At 32.5% G+C, this 9,064-nt stretch overlaps 1 long non-coding RNA gene across 1 annotated transcript; it reads left to right on the plus strand.

Moving 5' to 3' along the window:
* The first annotated feature begins 224 nt into the window (after window positions 1-224).
* On the plus strand, window positions 225-922 carry LOC129939979 (uncharacterized). The gene is made up of 3 exons (XR_008780586.1): window positions 225-621; window positions 691-804; window positions 866-922. It is a non-coding gene; the product is annotated as an uncharacterized LOC129939979 (long non-coding RNA).
* The last annotated feature ends 8,142 nt before the right edge of the window (window positions 923-9,064 follow it).

A 9,064-nucleotide genomic window follows, 5' to 3' on the forward strand; every position in this document is an offset into this window, starting at 1 on the left:
TGCAACCAGCCGATGTGGGTTCGTTTAAAGGCCTAAAATCGGATTATCGAAACATTGTGTGCGCATTCAGGAACAATCCCGGGCATTGTATTAAAAAGGACAACTTTTGTGAAGTTTTGGGCAGAGTCCTGCAGTGCAAGGACAGAACTACAATAATACAAAACGCGTTCAAAAAATGCGGGCTCTAGCCATTTAATCCTGACGCTGTGGACTACTCCAAATGCGTCCAAAACACTTTGGAGATGGTTGGCCAGGCTGACAATGGCATCGATGTTTTAGAAACCATTTCCGATGAAAGTGATTTGGAAACAATCAGAGTAGTAACCTCGGTAAAAGATGAATTGAAAGTGAATAATATTGACCACGACATTATTTTAAATATAATAAAACAAGCTCAACAAAGCCAAAGGAGGGAGAATATGATATTATGTTCTGTGAATACGGTCAGCCTAGATAATGTTATTGATATTGAAGGCACTTACGAAGTTAATGTTAGCGGCGAATTATTAAAAGTTCCTTCGGACCCAGATACGCTTGAAATTACATTACCATCTTGTGAAATTGAGCATTAGGTGTCTAGAAGTGTTGACAGTACCTCGCCAAGTCGGCTTAGTTTCACAGGTAGCTTATATTTTTCATTTGAATGTATCTTTGATCTTGTAACATAATAAACTACTTGTATAATTCTAGAACAACCGAATTTAAACCCATTAATTGAAGAGGATAGGGATGAAATTACCGATTTAAATGTTACGGATGAAATTTTATTCCATAAAATGTGTTTCGAGATTGTGGGAAAAGTTGGTAAGATTCTTAAATATTTTTAAGTTTAGATATGAGTTTTATTGTTTTTGCTTCTCAAAAGAATCAACTTCAGAAAGAAAGACCCCATTCGAAAAACACCTGGTATATCCGAAGCCTAGGGATAGGTAGCAGAAAGAAAGATTCAAAACAGCGACAAACCACCGATAACGATATCATCTGTGGCTTGGAAAATTTTCCAAAAAAATAAGGAACACATGAAGCTGCAAAAATCCGCAGAAATTGAGAAGCGGAAGCTTAATCGCCAAACGAAAAGGGCAGAAAAAACAAAAAACAAAAAACACCAAAAAAAATGTCCCGAAATGCCCAGTCTGCGATGAAGATTTCCTAACAGACGTTGAGGACGAGGGGATGAAAAACTTTGGCTGTGACAACTGCGATTCGTGGTTTCATAAAAAATGTAAACCTTTATCAGCAATGCCTTTTGTAGATGCTGAAAAAGAGGATTTCATTTGTGTCGCTTGCAATTATTTTTAATAAATGAAGTTCCTATTCTATTTATATTTTTATTAATTTATTAGGTATAACTTTTTTTTTATCCAACTTTGAACTGTGTTTTTTTAATGAATGAAGTTAATGAAGTTCCTATTCTATTTATATTTATTATTTTTATTAGTTTATTAGGTATAGTTTTTTTTATTCAACTTTAAGCTGTGTTAATGTTTTAAAAAGTAAAAATATTTATTATTTTATGTTTAAAAGTAGTTTTGTTTTTTTTTTTATGTTTAGTAAATTAGGAATTTACTATTGTTCTGTTTTTGAAAATAAAGGTTTTGTTTCCAAAAAAGAATTTTTTGTGATTTTTTAAATTTAATTTCTAATAGAAATAATAATGAAAAATATTGTTTTTGTTGCAAGAGATGAACATAAAACTGTTGAATTTGTTCATGTTTAATTCAAGAATTGCCAGCTTATAAAATCTCAAACCTAAAAATTAATAAAACTAGTTTAATATATTTTTGTTTTAAGTTTCTAAATTTGTATTTCTAGAAATAAGTTAAAAACAAAAAATAGAAATCTTTCAAATGTGTCTTTTTTTATATAATTTAGATTTTGTAAATTATTATGCTCTAGAATATATTCATTGCAATTTGCATACAACAACTTTTGATTTGGCACGCCATCATTTGAAAAAATATTCCCGAGAATACGAAAACCAATAAGTTTATATTGTAAATCACTAATGAAGATTGTTGATTTTGCAAAAAATTGTTCTTGAAACTCTACATGATTGCTTGAAAATAAAAAGTAAATTAATCTTTAAAAGCTACATATTACAACTCAAAAGTTGCAATTTAAAAAAAAATAAGTATCAAAACTTTGGTTCTCCTTTGCAAAGGAATGTATTTGGTCGCAGTCTTAGAAAACAAAGGTTGAAATTTACCACTTGTGTTTGTAGGTATTTAAAAAAAAAAAAAAGATTCATAATCTACAAGAAAACAATTTCAGTCTACAAACTCTCGCTGAAATTTACGATAAAAACAAACTTTAAAAATTAATATTGAATTGCAATTCGCTGTTTGCAATGTTGGAATATTATTTTTGAGTGTCATATCTTCATTTTGCTCATTTAATGAAATTGTAAACGAAAAGTTGCAATTTACTTATTGCGAAGCCAAGGTACAAAACTGGATTCATTTTTCCTGATTAGTACCTTATTTTTCTTGATTTGATCTGAGAATTTTTTCCAAAAGCTTAAGCCAAAACTGTTAAACCAATTGATATTTTTGATAAAATATTGGTCACAACCAAATAACAGATGAAGGTAGATATTCTACGAACCCTAGACTATTTTATTTAAATCTCGAGGTCGCCATTTTTCACGAATGCAATACTTATCATTTAATCCTATATTCATTCTTTCGTAGTTTTAAGCTAATAATACTGGCATTTGACATCGGGCAAACACAGCTGTAACTTAAAGTGTGATAATACTAATAAAATTATCCTAAACTTACTCCAACAGTAGTTTTTCAGGAGTAGCGAAGTAGACGATACTTATGGTTGACAACATCCACCGACTAAGCAAGCAATCGGTAACATTTTGGAAAAAGTTAAAGCGATACTGATGCGCTAAGCACGGTGCATTATGGAAATGTACGCTTAGCTGAAAAAAATTACTACAAGTGCAATTTATTAAAATTTATCAATTTACCATCGTTTTAAGTAAATAAACCATATTTGTAAGGTTAGCAAAAGTCTTCCTGAGCCGCTTATTTAAATTCTTTAAAGTTATTGTTTTTTACACTTATATTGTGTGTTTTATTAGCTTTACTTTTGAAATTGAAAAACTTAAAGGACTCTATGTGGTTTTGTATATTTTCACCCGAAATCAATATTAGCATCTACATTTTTAAGGCCGAAGAAATTAAGCTTACCAATCATGTTTATAGTGAGAGTAATGCTACCCAAAAACTAAGGTTTGGTTAAAATAGTGGACAATGAGACGTGCGTTGTTAAAAGCCAAATTGTTGAAAACTAATGAAAAAAGTTAAGACTTAAACTGACTGATTTAACATTAACCTCTGTTGGGTGCCGGGCCACAGAGACATCACATGTAATTGTAGAGCCGATGAACTCACTAAAAATGGAACCGTCAAACCTATTTCAACTTAAAGGGAGAAGATAGGTATACCGATAGCTACATGTAAACTTATGCTAAAAGAAACATCTTTTGCGATAGCAAATTCTAGGTGGCACAGCTTACCAACATGCGCAGCCACAAAACTCATATGGCCTTCACTGGACCTAAAGCGCTCTAAAGACTTGTTATCTCAAAGCAGACTTCATATTGGCTCCCTAATAGGTGTCCTTACAGGACACTGTCTTATAGGCAGACACGCAATACGACTTGACGTAGCCTTAAATGACTTCTGTAGGAGCTGCATGGACGAAGAAGAAGAGGAAACAATTTCTCACCTCTTATGCACTTGCCCTGCTCTTTCACTCAAACGCAAACTTCATCTGGGGGACTACTCTTTTGATAATCCCAGCGAACTAGCTAAAAAGGATATTAAATATCTTCTTCGCTTTATAAAAAGCTCAAAATGGTTCTACTAGTTAGAAGTAATTCTCTAGATTCATGTGGTATCACAATGGGCCTTTCTCTTGGCCTAAGTGTGTGGATTCTAAATCCTCAGCCACGTTAACCTAACCTAACCTAAACTGACTATCCTGAGGTTCTAATAAAATGATTAGAAAAATGATCTATTATTCTGAATTTTCTAACTTTCTTTCAAAATAAATATAAATATTTGTAGGAGTAGTTACACAAAATGTAAAGCTTAGTCAAAATGGTCATTATAGTGGTAATCTCTTAAAAACAAAAATCGGTCCTTTTTTGGTGCAAAGTTAATATAGCAAATCCTAATTTTATTAAACTAAATCCGAAACATTACCATTTACAAGTAAGTTAGGGGTACATTTTCAAATCATGTCAATACCATCAATATCATTGCTTAACTTCCTTCCAAGAACATAATCGTCTTCCTTCGGAAAATTCTCAAAATGCCATGAAATTTTCTTTTATATGCCTATTTATCTCGATAGTTTTCTTTATTTTGTTATATCTGGCTTCCGGTTGATAACTTGACTTCAAAAAAGTTTTACTGTGTCTCCGTAGTTTCTTTGGTACAAAGAAAAAAATGGTTGAAAAAAAATTCATAAAGTCTGGCATAACCGAACGAAAACTTTGAATGACTTTTTTCCTTCATATATTCTCTTGCTCAACATCCAAAGAAACGTCACTGGATCTGGAAGTCTTTTCCTCAATAATTTTCTTTTCTTCAAACAAAATCTCTTCTCAATAATAAATTTCCTTATTTGTTGTATCAATAAATTTTCATTTGCATTGAGACTACTGCCTGCCTGCTTCCATCCACCTGCTTCCGCCGCATAGCCGCCGCCGTCTCCGCCGCCGTTAGCTGTTGTCATCATAGCATCATCCTATTTTAACTTTTTTAATTCCGGCTAAAACACTTGGAGCTTATATATCTGTTTCCTACTATATTTGTACATAGGTAATCCTGGTGGTCCTGGTACTGGTACTACTTCTAGTGGAAAACTAGCAGTGAAGCTATTCGTCGTTGTTGATGGTATTTTTACTTTTGTAAGCTTCATTATTATAATTTCTATTTGGCCAACAAAACTTTTTCAATAATATTTACCTCCCACCAAAGACCAACAATCCGACCAAGCCAATGACCATCATCAACCGCACCACGGCCTCGACATCGGCCACGGTTTCAGTTCTCCGGCAAGGCACAAGGACACGGGATGAAGGACTCAACTCTCCGGTTGAATTTGCCACGAGATTGGTGGACAAATATTTGTCCATTGCTGGAATGAACGGTTTTCCAACGTTCGTTTGGTTTTTGCAAAAACTTTTTCGTTTACAAATTTTCGGCCAGTTCGGAATTATGTACATAACATTTTTATTTTTTGTTAACTCTCTCCCTGCTTTGAGTGTACTTGGGTAGGTAGGTTAGGTATGGCTTGGTATAGTATTTTTCCCTTTGGGAATATTTGTTTCGTCCTTCGAAAATGTTGATGTCGAGGACGCGACGTCCTTCGTCTCGTCGCGTCGTCGTCGTGTCGACAACATGACGACTTTGGTCATGTAATGGAATTGAATTCTCGTGTAAACAACACCAAAAAACGAAAAACGAAAACCGAAGATCGGTTCACGGCTGGACACATTCATAGTGTTTTATAGCTGCTCCATCTAGTTAGCTAGTTAGGCACAGGACAGGCAGTCAATGATTCGTTTTGTATAACTTTAAGTAAACAAAAATGGAATTTATTATTATATCCTAAACATTTGCAAAGGAAGTAGACACAAAATGGAAACTTTTTTTTTTGTTGGAAGCGGGGGTGATTTTGCGGTTACCATTTTTATGCGATGGAGGAACTTATAGGAATGTTAATATAAGTACATTTGTAACATACAAATTACCAACTGAAATGAGAATAATAATTTATTTTTTTGCACTGACTTTGTGGAGGAATATTAACGTAGAGTAGGATTTCTTCTTTTTTTTCGAACGACGACGAACGTGGAAAAATAGTGATTTTGAATTAGTTTGTGAATAATTCAACATCCGGGTGATGCAATTTATGGAGTTCTTTTGATTGTAATATAAATTGAGTACATTGAGATTGATTTTCAGTGAATATTTAAGGAACGATGTTGAAAAGCGTCCCAATGTTATTATTTGATTTTGTGTATTTTTAAATATGTTGAAATGCGGAAATTTTAATGCACAATAACTCTTAAAGAAACAGAGCCTGTGATTTACAAAAGTCGTACGACCGTGCATCCGTTCTGTCGTTTTAAGCACAATTTTTGAATGACCATAAGAAAGTGTTTTTAGTATACCAATTTAATAAATAAAACGTTAAACAATGTGTTTGATCTCAAGTATATCACGAACAAATACTTCTGTCTGAACTTAGATTTTACGTCATACGTCGTCCTCGCTCGTGTTTGATATTAATATATGTAAAATGGATAACGTCCCATTGGCGCACTTACAAAATTTGTCAATTATATTTTAGAGCAAATTATTATTTAACGAACTTCGAAAAGTATTCAATCAAAAATTGAAGTATTCTATCTACATATGTATATTTGAAACGCTAAACCAATTGTTTTTTACGACCACTTTATTTTTTTACCAAATCCTGACAACATTATTTTGTGATAGCTAATGAGTTTGAACTCAACGTCTAGGTTTAGATTTAGATGACTTGAAGACTGAGAAATTTCAAAAATTAGAATTATTGAAAATTTGAAAAACAAAAAATATCAGGCTCCCAGCCAAAATGATGCACTCAATTTCTTTGTTGAAAAACTTAAATAACAAGGGAACCGCTTGAAATGAAAAGAAAACCAAACATTATATAATTTATTAGGTTTATTTCAATAAAATTTTTAATAGCTTAACCTGTCATAATAATTATTTTGTTTAGAAACAATGTCTCAGCTAAAATGATGCACTCAGTTTTAACGGTAAAATGTATACTATATTGACTTTGTTGTATAACGAAATTGAAGTAGCAGCTCCTTTCCAATTTCATTTGTGTTTCAATCGCATAAATAAATATTTCGTATTTGTGTTTTCGAATTGGGACGAGTATTGAAACCCGCGAACTAATAATTAAACATTTTAAAAATGAAAAAAGGCAACTAAAAAATGCAGAAATGGTAAAAATTAGTTCTTCAACAGTGCAACATATAATTGAACGTTATGTCCGTGAAAATTGAGTCGTCAGTAAGGCAAAAGAGGCTCCAAATAAAATATTTTCCGATAGTGATTGCCGATGGATTGTAAGAAAAGTGAAGAAAGATCCTACCTTAAGTGCACCAAAATTAGCCCAAGAAGTTGACAAAATATTTCCATAAAAAGTGCGGCGCTGAGACATTACGTCGGATCTTAAGAGATTCGAATTTTAATGAAAGAAGTGCCAGAAAAAAGCCCTTCATCAGCAGTAAAAACAAAATAGAAAGAATTTGCTCGTGAGCATTTTAACATGGACGATTTTTTTTTGGAACACCATAATAGTTTCTGATGAAAGTAAATATAATATTCACGGATCGGATGGTAAGGTGTACGTTTGAAAGCAGCCAAATACGGAGCTCCAGCCGAAGAATTTACGTGGGACAGTGAAACACGGTGGAGGGCATGTTATGGTGTGGGACTGTATGTCTTCTGCTGGTGGAGGAAACCTGGTTTTTACCAAAAGTAATATGGACAAAAACATGTATCTAGATATTTTGAAGCAAAACTTATTGCAAAGTGTTGAAAAACTCAACATCAAAGACAGTTTTCGACTATATCAAGATAACGACCCTAAACACAAGTCTGGAATTGTGCAAACTTGGTTAATCTGGAACTGACCTCATGTCATGAAACCCCCTGTCTAGTCGCCAGACCTAAATGCCATCGAAAATTTATGGTCGAAGCTGTAGCGCGAAATTCGAAAACATTCGAATTCATCCAAGGAAGATTTAAAAGGGCACTTTTGAAAGAATGGGACACCATATTCTTGGAATGCCCCTCTCAAAGCTTATTAAATAAATTTCAAAGATACTGGAGTCAGTGTTTAGGCAAAAATTGTATCCGACGAAATACTAAGAACATTTTACGACTTTTTTCCACTGTTAAAACAGCTCTTTTATGGAACTTAACACATTGCATTATTTTAGCTGAGACATTGTTTCTAAACAAAAAAAGAGGGTGGGATGCGACCCACACTGATAACTTCCCATCCCGTCTGTCGATTTGTCTTGCTTAAAAGTTTGTCTATATGTTTTTTTACCAAATTATTTTTTGTAGATTTTATTTTTTAATTCCTGAATATTGAAAACAATATTTTCTGTGAAACAAAATTAGTTTCAAGCCAATATTTTTAATTTTTGAAAAGCTATTTGTGCCGAAAGTAAATTTTTACCAAGTTTTAATATTGTTTTTTTTTTAGAGTTTTATTTTTTGTAAAAAAACTGTCAATTCGAATTTTTTAAAAATTTTACCAAATGTTGAAAACAATATTTCTTATAAGATAAAATTAGTTTGAACCAAATTTTTGATGAGATATTTGAGTCGAAAATCAATTTTTACCAACTTTTATACATTTTTTTAGGTTTTATTTTTTGTAATAAAAACTGTAAATTTAATTTTTCTCAAAATTTTATCAAATGTCAAAAACATTATTCTTCTTTGCACACAATTTTTTTAGAGATGAAATCATATTTCAGTGCTAAAATTTTGGAGGTGACAAATTTTTTTTTTCAGTTTTATTGATTTATAAACAAAACCGTTATATTGATTTTTTTCAAAAAATATACCTGTTTGGTATCACGTTATAATATATTACATAAAATTTTATTCAAGTCTCTAGCGTTTTTGGTTCGTTAGATATTTAGGGTTAACCAAAATTTTCACCTTTTTTTCAAACTGCTATGGTGAAAAACCACCCACGCAATTTTCTTGAGAGCCTTTTCTGCATATGTCTGCCTTATTAACTGTATAAAAAAATGTATTTAAAGTCGATATCTCTTCTGGTTCTTGAGCTATGGACGACGAAAAAAACGTCGCGAACGTACGGACGTACAAACTTACAAACGTACGTACACACGCACGCACAGACATCTTTCTACAAATCTTTTATTTCGACTCTAGGGACCTTGAAACGTCGAGAAATGTCAAAATTTTCAATTTGACAAATCGAACCCATTACAATA

The sequence above is a fragment of the Eupeodes corollae genome, chromosome 1, assembly GCF_945859685.1.
Source record: "Eupeodes corollae chromosome 1, idEupCoro1.1, whole genome shotgun sequence".
NCBI classification, from domain to species: domain Eukaryota; kingdom Metazoa; phylum Arthropoda; class Insecta; order Diptera; family Syrphidae; genus Eupeodes; species Eupeodes corollae.